Genomic DNA, 12,739 nt, shown 5'->3' with positions numbered 1-12,739 from the left:
TGATACAGGGACCCAGCTTTTCTTTTCATCCTCCTCCTGCCCCACCATCCTTTTTCAGTCAGTCAGCTTAATCTTTTTTTTTTTCTTTTAACTTGTCTCCTCTTGATCATAAAATGGATGCTGCAGCTCCAAGTGCCACATGGTACCAAGCAGAAGGGGAGGGTTTTCCTTCTGTATCAGTCAGGAGAGAATAGTAGTAAGAAACAAAGCCAAAATGACTCCACATACGCTGTGGTCACAAATCCAAGCCTTCAGGTTTATAGAGATGAGTTTATTTCTCATCCACGCCACATGGGGACTCTGCTCCATGTCCCCTCACTCCACATCCTGGCTGACAGAGCAGCCATCATTGTGTGGCCACACAAGTACTTAAACTTCTAGCTGGAAAGGACATGTAACTTCCACTCACAGTCCACAGGCCAAAACAGTTCACTCCTGACTGGGATGAGGGGAAGTACCATCGTGGACATGCCCAAAAGGCCAACACCCAAGATAATCTATAAGCAGCACTTTGACTACTAAATCTGCCTCTTTGGTAGCCAAATATTTGTCTCACTCTCCCTTCCACAGGCAAAATACACTCTCCAGTCCTCAGAGGAGGCAACCAAATTCCCATACTGTCCCAATATCAAGTCCAAGGCTGCTGGGGAATACATGGAAGTCTCTGCATCAAGTCAGAATGTGGTTCCTCTTCATTCAAAGATCTCCAAGCTAAAACATAAGTTACTAAGTTACCTTCCAAGTGCATGGAGCTTGAGTGAGAAAAAAAACTTGTCATAAGCTACTAGGATTTTTTAGAGTGTTGTTCGTTACCCAACTATAACCTACCCTTGTCCTAGATGATACTGGAAGAATGTGGCTGCTGATATAAAATATATACATCTATATGCACATGCACTGGCTTGGGGACTGAGAGCTCCCAGGCCATGAGGACACTGATAACCAAAGCTGAATGGCAGGAGGTTCATGCTGTGAAGTGACAAACACTTGATGAAACTGTCACCACTACGTGACATACCTAAGGAACTCACTGCTCCAGGAGAAGATACTGAAAACACAATGTTAGCTTTGCACATCAGCTGCTATTGGCTGTGTTTGACAAGATGGTATAAAAAAAAGAGTTGAACTTTGTAAAGAACTGACCAGCTTGCAAGCAGAGAGGGAAGGGAACAGAGAGCCCACAAATTTTCAGGGACTTCCAGAGTTGGAAGAGGTAACTGCTTCCCAAGTCCTATCAATAAAAGATAACACAGAGAAGTGTCTTGAGCAACAAAGGCCAATTAAAACTCAGAAAGCTTGTTGTGTATATGTACCACATCTTCTTTATTCATTCTTCTATTGATGGACACTTAAGTTGCTTCCCTATCTTAGAGATAATATATATTTACACATATGTGTGTATGTGTGTGTGTATACACATATCTCCATGTATATATCCATGCATATGTGTGTCTTGGCCATATATACATTTATGTCTTTGCTTCCATATCTCAGCTTGTAAATAATGCTGCAGTAAACATAGGGGTGCCTACATCATTTTGAATTAGTGATTTTGTTTTCTTTGGGTAAATACCCAGAAGTGGAATTACTGGTTCACATAGTATTTCTTTGTATGGTGACAGATAGTAACTATATTTAGCATAGTAAGCATTTTGTAATACATGTAGTTGTCAAATCACTATGTTGTACACCTGAAAGAATATAATACTGCATATGAGCTATACTACAAAAAACTTTTAAATAAAATGAAAAGAAAACCCTGGAAACTCAAACTCCAACCCTTAGCCCCTATGGCAAGAATAGAATCAAGAGTTTGACCTGTACCCTGTTAAGACCTCTGAATGGTATTTGGGAGTGCCCAGCAAAGCACCTCTCACTCTGGGACCTGTCAGACCAAGCAGCTGCCATCTGAAGCCTCACAGCCTCAGAATACAGAAGAATGGCTTGAATCACCCATGGGCTCAAAAAGGTACGCCAGAAGTGACAAGCACCACTCTGTTCACATGTCAACCCTTCTCCAGGGAACAGAGAAGTGTAATGGTTTCAGGTACCCAGAGCAGGGGGCACCAAAGTACCTGCCAGCCAGCCCCACAGGATCTTTCAAGGAACCGGTGAATCACTGAAGGAAGTTTTCAGGGAAAGTTGTCGAAGAAATGACTCAGTAAAATTGCCCTGGGGTCTCCTGGCCTTGATGAAGCCCAATGCCCACTGTATTAGTTTCCTAGGGCTACCATAACAAATTACCACAAATTGGGTGACTTAAAACAACAGAAACATGTTCTCCCATGGTTCTGGAGGTTAGACATAGTCTGAAATCAAGGTGACAGCAGGCTCCTGGGAAGAATCTTGCCGTGCCTTTTCCTAGACTCATGGGGCTCCTCGCAATCCTTGGTGTGTGCCCTGGCTCTACCTGCACCCCTCCAGTTTCCTCCTTCATGGGTCAAATGACCTTCTTCTCTGTGGATTTCTGTCTTTAAGTCTCCCTTTCCTTTTAAGGACACTATCACTCAGTTTAGGGCTCACCCTAATCCAATATGACCTCATCTTAACTTGATTACATCTGCAAAGACCCTATTTCCAAAAAGGTAACATTCTGAGGTTCCAGGTAGACATGAACTTCTAGGGAACACTATTCAACCCAGCACACCCACCCAAAACCAATCACTAAAAAATGAGAAAGAAATAGAAGTAATGACTATTATTGGCTGTCTCACCTGGGAATTTCAGCTCTGGGCAAGTTCACTATATGGATTTGATGAGACCAAGAAATGACAACAGAACATTCTTGGGGTAAAAGGATTTATACCCAGCTTTACTCTCTGATGGTAGGTGAGCACTAGGATCTCATCTGCATCCAGAAGCCTGCAGGTCCATAATCCACCTCCATCTCTACCTCCACCCAGAGCACTGGGCAGAACTCTATACAGTGACTCAGCCGATAATAGCTTATTTCCTATAGGTGTGGGAGCATTAGCCTAGCAGTAGGCCAATTACATCATCAAGTAGTTTAGGGTCAGGTGTAAGATCCTGGCCATAGAAACTTCCATTTTCCCCACATTGGTTTAAATCAGTGGTTTCTACATTGGCTGCACTTAAGACTAACCTTGGGGTTTTAAAGAAATGCTCAGTGGCATGCACTCACGTGCATGCACACAAACACACACAAAACCAATAAATCCAATGTGTAGAGGTGAGGCCTAGGTGTCTGTATTGTTTAAGTCTCCCAGGTGATTCTAATGTGCATCCAGGGCTGACACCTTTGGGTGAGATTAGTGCTTCACAGCTTTGCTACAATCAGACTGCTTATTATTAGGACAATTGGGAAATTTTAAATAAGGTGGATTAAATAATATTATTGTATCATTTTAATTTCCTGTTTTTGATCATTGTACCATGAATATATAAATGAATCTTCCTGTTTTTAAGAAATGAAAGTTGAAATATTTAGGGATAAATAGGCAACTTTCTCCAAATGAGTCAGGAAAATAATGTGCTTGTCTATATGTATACACACACACACACACACACACACACACACACATATACAGAGAGAAGCAGAAGAAGGGGAGGGAGAGAGAATAAATAAAATATGGCTTCCCTGGACTGTTAGCTAGGACTTTCTCAGTTGTAATAAAAAACAATTTGAACTCTCTTCAGTCAAATGGAACTACATTGGCTCACAAAACTTAAGGGAGGCTTGGTATGGATAAAGTGAAGGTTCCTGTGGCCAGGATTCTCACCTGACCCTGGTTGACTAGCTCACTACACACGTGTGGGCAATACATTGTTATTGACTCTATATAAAGAGCTCCGCCCAGTGCTCTGGGCTGCATGGCTGCAGGAGAACAGAGACAAGACGGAAGTGTGGCAGCACCGAGGACAGAGACTGAGACAGCTGTGTGGGCAGAGGCCCAGAGGCAGAGACTGGCTTGCTGCATGCAGACTCACTCTTGAGTGGACAGGATTCTAGTGATTGACCTGCCACCTTGGAAATAAAGTTGGGTATAACCCCTTCACCCCAAGATCATCTTACTGTCAGTTCTTCGGTCTCATTGAATCCACAGTGAACTTGTCCGGGGCTGAAACCCGTTGGTAAGACACTTGTACATCTGAAATGGGGAAGAACAGGAGTATGGCTAGGATCAGAAGCCAGCTGCTCTAAGTCCACTGGTGCTCTCCCCAACCCTCCCTCTCCAAGGCAGCCCACTCCTCAGGGTAGACCAAACTCCCCTACCAGGGAAAGAAAGCCTGGGCAAGAGCAGCCGGGCCCTACAGCTGGGCCTAGAGAGAAATGAAGGAACCCAGCAGTCAAGGCCTCTGGAAAGGATGCCGTGAGCCACAGTGGACCAGGGATGGCATCTGGGCTGCCCCAGAATCCCAGGCCCTCCTCACAAGAGTGAGGCCATAAACTGCTGCTGACTTCACCCCACGCTGCTCCTAGACCCTCCCCTGTTTGAGGGGAGGGGATGACATGTGGGGGAGGCCCTTGGCTAGGACATTTAGAGAGCATTCCCTCAGTGGTGGCTCTTTGCATCATAACCCAGCCATGTGGTCAGACTGGCAAGTTTCCTTTAAGCTCCTGCAGATGAGTGAGGTGCAATGGTAACTGCTTGCCCAAGGGCACACAGCTCTCTGTGGGACAGGGCTAGGGGACTTCAAATCCCATCCTACATCACACCACCCAGACAGGACTAACTGGCCTCAGGGAACTTCATGAGCACTGCTTTTATGTGGGCCTGGGGCAAGAACATTACAGTTTAGGACTCAGGATTCTGTGGTGAGGTACAGATTCTCAGAGGACTTCGGTGTGTTTTGCAGAAATCATGGGACCGTTCTCAGAGAGGGAGCAGCCTGGGGCTAATCGGTAAGTGCCTTCCTTTCAGACGAAGACACTGCAGGGCATGGCCTCTAATGGAGTAGTCTGGCCACTGCACAGGGATTTGAGGATGGAAATGGGACAATTTGGGAGACTGATTTACAGTGCCCTTATGTGTCCCAGTACCCCCAGTCTGAGTACTTCCAGAGTACCAGTAAAGGCAATAGCTCAGATTCACTGACCTGGGCCTCTTGTGCCTGTGCAGAGCCTTAGCCCCTGACAAGCTCCTCCTTTCTATCTCACCAGCATTTCCAGGAGCCCTGAGAGGCTTCTCCCTATGATTATGGGACTTCCCACTGCCTCCCTTAATGGACACTGTCTGACCCCATGTGGATCCCTAGGGTGGGACCAAAAGTTGGTCTGTGGAGGAGGGAGCCAGGAGATAGGGGGTTCCTTTACAATGTCACACTGGGAACAGGGCCCTTAAGCAGCTTCCACTGGAAAAGGTGACAGCTTTGCTTACTGTCTCTCTGTCTCCAGGAGCTAGATATGTGTCCAGGTGTAGGGAAGGGAAAGATTCCAGAAACAGCCACCACGTTGCCCTCAGGAATGTCCCCCTGCAACAGCCCCAGCTTGCTACACAGTCAACCCTGACATGCCTCCTTCCTTCTTCCCCAGGATAAAGCCTGCAGGTAGACTGGATGGACTGACTCCAACCTTTACTGGCACTGCCGGGAGCGCACACAGTGGTGAGTCTGGCATCAGCCCCCCAAGGAGAACTCCCATGGACTCCCTTTCTGGAAACAATAGGGCTGTGAACTGTGACAGTGCCTCTCCCCAGCTCCCCAGAGCAAGATCAACCAGCTTTGAGGCCAGCTCAGCCTTCCATATCCCTCCTCCAAGAGACAGATTCCTGGTCTGAGTCAGAGCTCCCCAGTTTGAAGTCCATGGACCAATACCCACTGAGGATTGATTATCTCTGTATGTTGCCATGCAGGAATCTCAGGGATGTACTGTTGTTCAAAAAGCAAGTGGTGAACTGCGTGTAAAACATGCTTCCTCCTGTGTGACAGAAGGAATATGTGTATGTGTCCATTTACTGATACTTTCAAAAAGAAACAAGGATAACACAAAAACTAATAAAAATTGTTACCTAAAAGAGGAGGGAGGAAATGAGGATGAAGTGTAAATTTCTCTGAATATGTCTTGTTTTATAATTTTTATTATGGAATTAGGTAAATGTTTTATATAACTAAAAAAGTAAATATAACAGTAAAAAAAAGCAGTCCCTAAAAATCAAAACAAGTTGAAACAAATGTGCTCATTCTATTTCAAGTTGGTGGTGTAACCACAATATAAAAACTATTTCACTTAACTTTAAATTCATTACTTTGTCTAGCCATTCCTGAATATGACCCAAAAAAGAGCTACAGAGGAATTTTGTAGGACATTCAGTAGGGTTATTAGAAGTAGGAAGATAGGTGTTATTTTGAAACTATTTTATGTGTGTTGTTACATTAAGCAAGTAACTAAAAAATGGCATTAGAATCCAAGATTACCAGTATTAAAAAATAAGACAAAATCACAGAAGTTAGGGAAAACCCTTAAATTAAATCCTTATCTTAAATTTGAATTGGAAATAGTATGACTTCATGGTTTAACTTCTATTTCTGGGGTTTTATATGGAGTAGAAGCGAGTCCAAATATGAATAAGCATGTGGGTTGGGCCCCCTCCTCCCAATGTGGGGACACTGAAACCTGAAGGGAGAATTTAACCAAGCAAAAAGGGTGCAAAAGAATGTTCCAAACAGTGGGATTAACAGCATCAAAGGCCAGGAGGAGAGAGGGCAGGGCTGCCAGATACTGTTGTTTAGGTTGTACACTGCACAAGGGCTCCACATCAAGGACATGCTGCAGTAATTTATACGGAGATGCACAGGTGAGTTATGAGCTCCCAGTCCCACCACACCCTCTCCACCTTAAACCTGTATTGTCAAACATGACATGCACACAGTAGGAGAGCATGCACATACATGTTTCATGAGACAGGCAGGCACTCAGCTGTATCCTGTCCTGACTGGTTTTGGGCTGTTTTGAGTTCACCTCTCTCCCTCACTTGCCATGATTAAAGACCAATTTCTATCCACCATTACACTCCAAACGTGATATAGTCATCTCCTCCAGGACTGGATGGGAGAGAGGTGGAGTGCTTCCTTGTGGTAAGAGGGAGAGTGGTGTGTGTGTGTGTGTGTGTGTGTGTAGTTCTTAGAGACTGAGATTTGGACAGGGGCAGCTCTGCTTAAAGGACTTGAAAACTGTTGCCAGAAAATAGGAAAATGGAAATGGGAGGGGCAAACTTGTACTTATCCTTGGAATGGATCCTTAGCTATGACACCCAAAGCATGAGCAACAAAAGAAAAACCTAGATAAATTGGACTTCATCAAAATGTAAACCTTCTGTCTATCAAAGGATTATCAAGAAAGACAACCTGCAGAATGGCAGAAAATATTTGCAAATAATGTATCTGATGAGGTTTTGTATCCAAAATGTATAAAATACTCATAAACTCAACAACGAAAAAACAGCCAACCCTATTCAAAAATGTACAAAGTGTCTTCCAAAGCAGCTATTCTATTTTCCATCCCATCAGCAATGAATGAGTGAGAGTCCCTGTCACTCTACTTCCTCACCACATTTGATAGTCAGTGTTCTAGATTTCAGCCATTCTAAAAGGTATGTGGTGGTATCTCATTGCTGTTTTAACTTACATTTCCCTGATGACATAGGATGGGAAGCATCTTTTCATAATTTTTTTGCCATCTGTGTATCTTCCTTGGTGACATGTCAAGTCTTTGGCCCACTTTTTAATCAGGTTATTGGTTTTCTTACTGTTGACTTTCAAGAGTTGGTTATTGTATATTTTGGATAATAGTACTGAAACTGACATTTGTTTTGCAAATTCTCCCAGGCTGCCTGTCAGCATCTTACCTGCCCCTAGTAGATCATCTACTCACCATATCTTTTCAAAATAAACATCATTAAGAGGTTCTCTTTCTATATCTTAGGTTTATATGCTCAAGAGCCCCTGTAAACTGTGAGTTGCCATGATCCCCTTGAAGCCACACAGAGCTGGGGACTGGGGTGAGACATGATCCTGGTGGTGCTGAGTCCTAGAACCCAACTGAGTTGGAAGCTAACTGATCCCTTGCGAAGTCCAGCTTTATGCCTCAACAGATGCCCCATGTTTGCATTAAAACAAAGTTGGTAGAGGAAATAAAAGAAAAAGGACCCTGTAAAACACAACCACCACTTTTATTGTTATTTTTTTATTTTTATTTTGGTATCATTAATCTACAATTACATGAAGAACATTACGTTTACTAGGCTCCCCCCTTCACCAAGTCCCCCCCACATACCCCTTCACAGTCACTGTCCATCAGCATAGTAAGATGCTGTAAAATCATTACTTGTCTTCTCTGTGTTGCACAGCCCTCCCCATGTCCCCCACACTATACATGCTAATCGTAATGCCCCCTTTCTTTTTCCCCACCCTTATCCCTCCCTTCCCACCCATCCTCCCCAGTCCCTTTCCCTTTGGTAACTGTTAGTCCATTCTTGGGTTCTGTGATTCTGCTGCTGTTTTGTTCCTTCAGTTTTCCTTTGTTCGTATACTCCACATATGAATGAAATCATTTGGTACTTGTCTTTCTCCACCTGGCTTATTTCACTGAGCATATCCTCTAGCTCCATCCATGTTGTTGCAGATGGTAGGATTTGTTTTCTTCTTATGGCTGAATAATATTCCATTGTGTATATGTACCACATCTTCTTTATCCATTCATCTACTGATGGACACTTAGGTTGCTTCCATTTCTTGGCTATTGTAAATAGTGCTGCGATAAACATAGGGGTGCATCTGTCTTTTTCAAACTGGAGTGTTGCATTCCTAGGGTAAATTCCTAGAAGTGGAATTCCTGGGTCAAATGGTATTTGTATTTTGAGCATTTTGAGGAACCTCCATACTGCTTTCCACAATGGTTGAACTAATTTACATTCCCACCAGCAGTGTAGGAGGGTTCCCCTTTCTCCACAACCTCACCAACATTTGTTTTTGTTTGTCTTTTGGATGGTAGCCATCCTTACTGGTGTGAGGTGATATCTCATTGTGGTTTTAATTTGCATTCTCTGATGACAAGCAATGTAGAGCATCTTTTCAACACAACCACCACTTTTAGAACTGCAGTCTTCTAAAGAAATACTGCTTTAGAGGGTCAGGTCTAGTGACCTGCCTCAATTCCCTAGTCCAGAGGGACATCCCCTCCTTCTTCACAGCTCCCACATCTCCCATACTGTATCACAACTCCTAAGGGGCTGGCTGAAAACCACAGTGGGAGCCCAGCAGTGTGATGAAGCAGGAGGGCAAAGCTGGGCCCTAGCATCACATCTAAGCTCCCCAAAAGTAACTTCACTCTGGGGTGATGTCAGAAGCTCAGACTAACAGGTAACATATGTTTGTCAAATAAATAGTCTTTTCGTATCCTTCTCCTTGGTTATATAATCATGAGGAAACGTGTATTTTCCACCTTTGCTTTACAATATTGGGGTTAGATTTTCACCTCTACCTCTTGCTCCTTACATGTAATTGAACAAGAAGGAAATGTCTCCAAGCCAATACTATAGACCTCACTCAATTTTTTAAGTGGGTATAAAAGACTGTATGGTAAAAATATCCACAACTTGCTCAGCTGTCCTGATGTTTGAGCACCTGTGTCCAGTGTTGGACCGCTGCACAGACCCCAGCACTTACCTGCTCACCAGCCCACCATGCTTTGCTGCATGGGTTCTCTTCCTGGAAGTGGGGTGGCAGGTTTGGCGTGGTTTGGCTTTTGGTGACATATTCATATTACTTTCCAAAACAGCTACAATTCTCAATCCCACTGGTGATATCTGAGAGACTGCCATTTTCCCTGGAGGACCAGAGCTCTAGTTTTGCAGCACTTGTGCTGATGGGACCTGATAAACATGGATTACACTGAAGTGGCTAGTTCATTAGGATTTCACAGGAAGCCCTCAAAAGCAGCCAGAATGGTATTCAAACCAGCACAGTTTGCCTTAGGAAGGAGCATCTTCCTGACCTTTCACAGTTGTAGCCAAGAGGATTGACACATACATCCCTTCTCACATGCAACCCACTCAAGGGAACCCTCCTCTTCTGCCACATTCTATGGCATTAAGAAGAAATCCAAACTAAACAAAGGAAAAAAAATCCAAGGATAATAAAGTTAGTAACAGTTCATGTAATAATAAAAATGTAAGTGTGTAGAGCTGTATTAAACTGTGCATATTGCCCGGCCCCGGGGTGAGTTGACCCTGTTGACTGATAGAAAAAGATTGGGATATATGTATCATATGTATGATATATGTCAATATCATGTGTGTGTGTGTGTGTGTGTGTGTATGTGTGTTAAATCCAAGATCTGCAAAACTTGTTAATGCCTTTCAGTAAAAGACAACTAGGAACAAGGTTAGGTTATTGGCTCACTGCCACATGGTAGACAGCATAATATGGGGAACTGTAAGGCATTTCCCTAATAAGTGTTGGAAGGGACCTATAGGATTTGGGCTTGTGTTTGGTGAGGCAGAAGGGTTCAAAGAAGAAGGCATTTGCCTGGACTGGACACTGCTAGGAAGCAGGTGAAATTCCAAGACTGGCTTTGTTTGATATGAATATTCTGCAAAGTCATCTGCAGAACATCAGAGTTGTTAGGGCCAGGCCAACTCTCAGCTGTCGCAAGCTGTTTTTCTTTCTCCCGCTGAAGAAACTGGTTCATAAGGAACAGATGATCTGGCTAGCAGACCTGCATTCCACCAACAGCTGGGGAACTTCCCTCAAGTGTCCTGACCTGTCAGACTTTCATACACTTACTTTGAAAAGTTGGTGTCAGGAAAACAACTAGCACTTAGAAGTTAATACCTGGGGTCTAAGAAACATAGCCAACCTGGAGTCAGTATAGTTTTCTAGGATTAATATAACAAAGTACCCAAGATGGGTGGCTTAAGCAACAGAAATTTATTTTACCACAGTTCTGTTCTTTTCATTATTCTTCTGGGTCACAAGGAGGTTATCTCCAGCACATGCTAAAGAGAATCACCAGTTAGTGACTGAAACAAATGTGGGCCAGCAGTTTGCAGACAGCTAGTGTGAGCCATTGATTTCCAATGGTTTTCAAATCTCCTTTTCAAGTGACAGAGTTCTGATTGCTAGGAACTGACTGACTAGACATCTGTTGGTTGCCTTCCCAGCCATGCTCCCACTGAACTTCCCAAGCCCCTGAATTTCTTTGGGTATATGTCCATGTGATTCAGAGGAGGCCTCAGGGGAAAGCATGTGACCTCACTAGTTCAGTGACACAGGGGACGTTTGCCAGATTACCTGGCACTGTGGAGTAAGAACTGCTGCAATAGTTCTGCTACCACGAAGCAACTTAGCCTGAGGTAGAGTTAATAAAGGGAGATGGCAGAGCTGAGAACACTGCAGGGAAAGGAGAAGGAATCCTGATCAAACTGCACCTGAAGCCCACTACCTACTTACAGACTTTTCACTTAAATGAGCCAATAAATTTTCTTTGTTGTTTAAGCTAGCTTGATTTGGGTTTTGAAGGGTCCCCACCAGTAAGATGGCGAACTTCCGGCTTCTTTTCGGGGTCCTCGGTTCCCGCCGGCGCCACCTGAAGCCCAATCACCTCTCGCCCCCCTCCCAATCCCAGCACCTAGCCAACAGCCACCAGCCCCGTAGAAGTAACACCACAATCACCCTATGCCCCATCCTATATATCCCAGCACCTTTCCCTAATAAAGCGGAACTCTCCGGTAAATTGCTGTTGTGTGTCGCTCCTTTCCTTTCATTGGTGCCGAAACCCGGGAGATGGGACACCCCAACTGGGCCCCGTCTTCCCCCAACACCAGCAGCAGCTTGCCCTCGTCCTCTTTTTCCGGCGCTGGCTCATCACACTCACCACTCCTCTCTGGCCTTTAGGTAAGTCCCCCCCCCCCCCCCCCCGCCCCGGGGTGGGCCACTCTTCCCTGAGCTATCGCAGTGCCATTGACCGTGATCGTCCGGCAAGGCCCTGACGCTCGGGGACGAGGAGGGAACGCTCCCCGCCTCAGGCCTTCACGGCTGTGGCGGACCCTCAGGCCCCTCCTCCAAAAGCCATAAACCCCCACCTCAGCTGAGACTTTTTAAGCAAAACTTCCCCGGGGTGGGCCACTCTTCCCTGAGCTATCGCAGTGCCATTGACCGTGATCGTCCGGCAAGGCCCTGACGCTCGGGGACGAGGAGGGAACGCTCCCCGCCTCAGGCCTTCACGGCTGCGGCGGACCCTCAGGCCCCTCCTCCAAAAGCCATAAACCCCCACCTCAGCTGAGACTTTTTAAGCAAAACTTCCCCGGGGTGGGCCACTCTTCCCTGAGCTATCGCAGTGCCATTGACCGTGATCGTCCGGCAAGGCCCTGACGCTCGGGGACGAGGAGGGAACGCTCCCCGCCTCAGGCCTTCACGGCTGTGGCGGACCCTCAGGCCCCTCCTCCAAAAGCCATAAACCCCCACCTCAGCTGAGACTTTTTAAGCAAAACTTCCCCGGGGTGGGCCACTCTTCCCTGAGCTATCGCAGTGCCATTGACCGTGATCGTCCGGCAAGGCCCTGACGCTCGGGGACGAGGAGGGAACGCTCCCTGCCTCAGGCCTTCACGGCTGCGGCGGACCCTCAGGCCCCTCCCCCGACAGCCATAAATCCCTGCCTCAGGCCCTCACGGCTGCAGCGGACCCTCAAGCCCCTCCTCCAAAAGCCATAAACCCCCACCTCAGGCCTTCACAGCTGCAGCAGACTCTCAGCCCCCCCCCAACAGCCATAAATGAGGTGACT

The sequence above is a fragment of the Manis javanica genome, chromosome 1 (assembly GCF_040802235.1).
Source record: "Manis javanica isolate MJ-LG chromosome 1, MJ_LKY, whole genome shotgun sequence".
NCBI lineage: Eukaryota > Metazoa > Chordata > Mammalia > Pholidota > Manidae > Manis > Manis javanica.
This window is presented reverse-complemented; position numbering follows the sequence as displayed.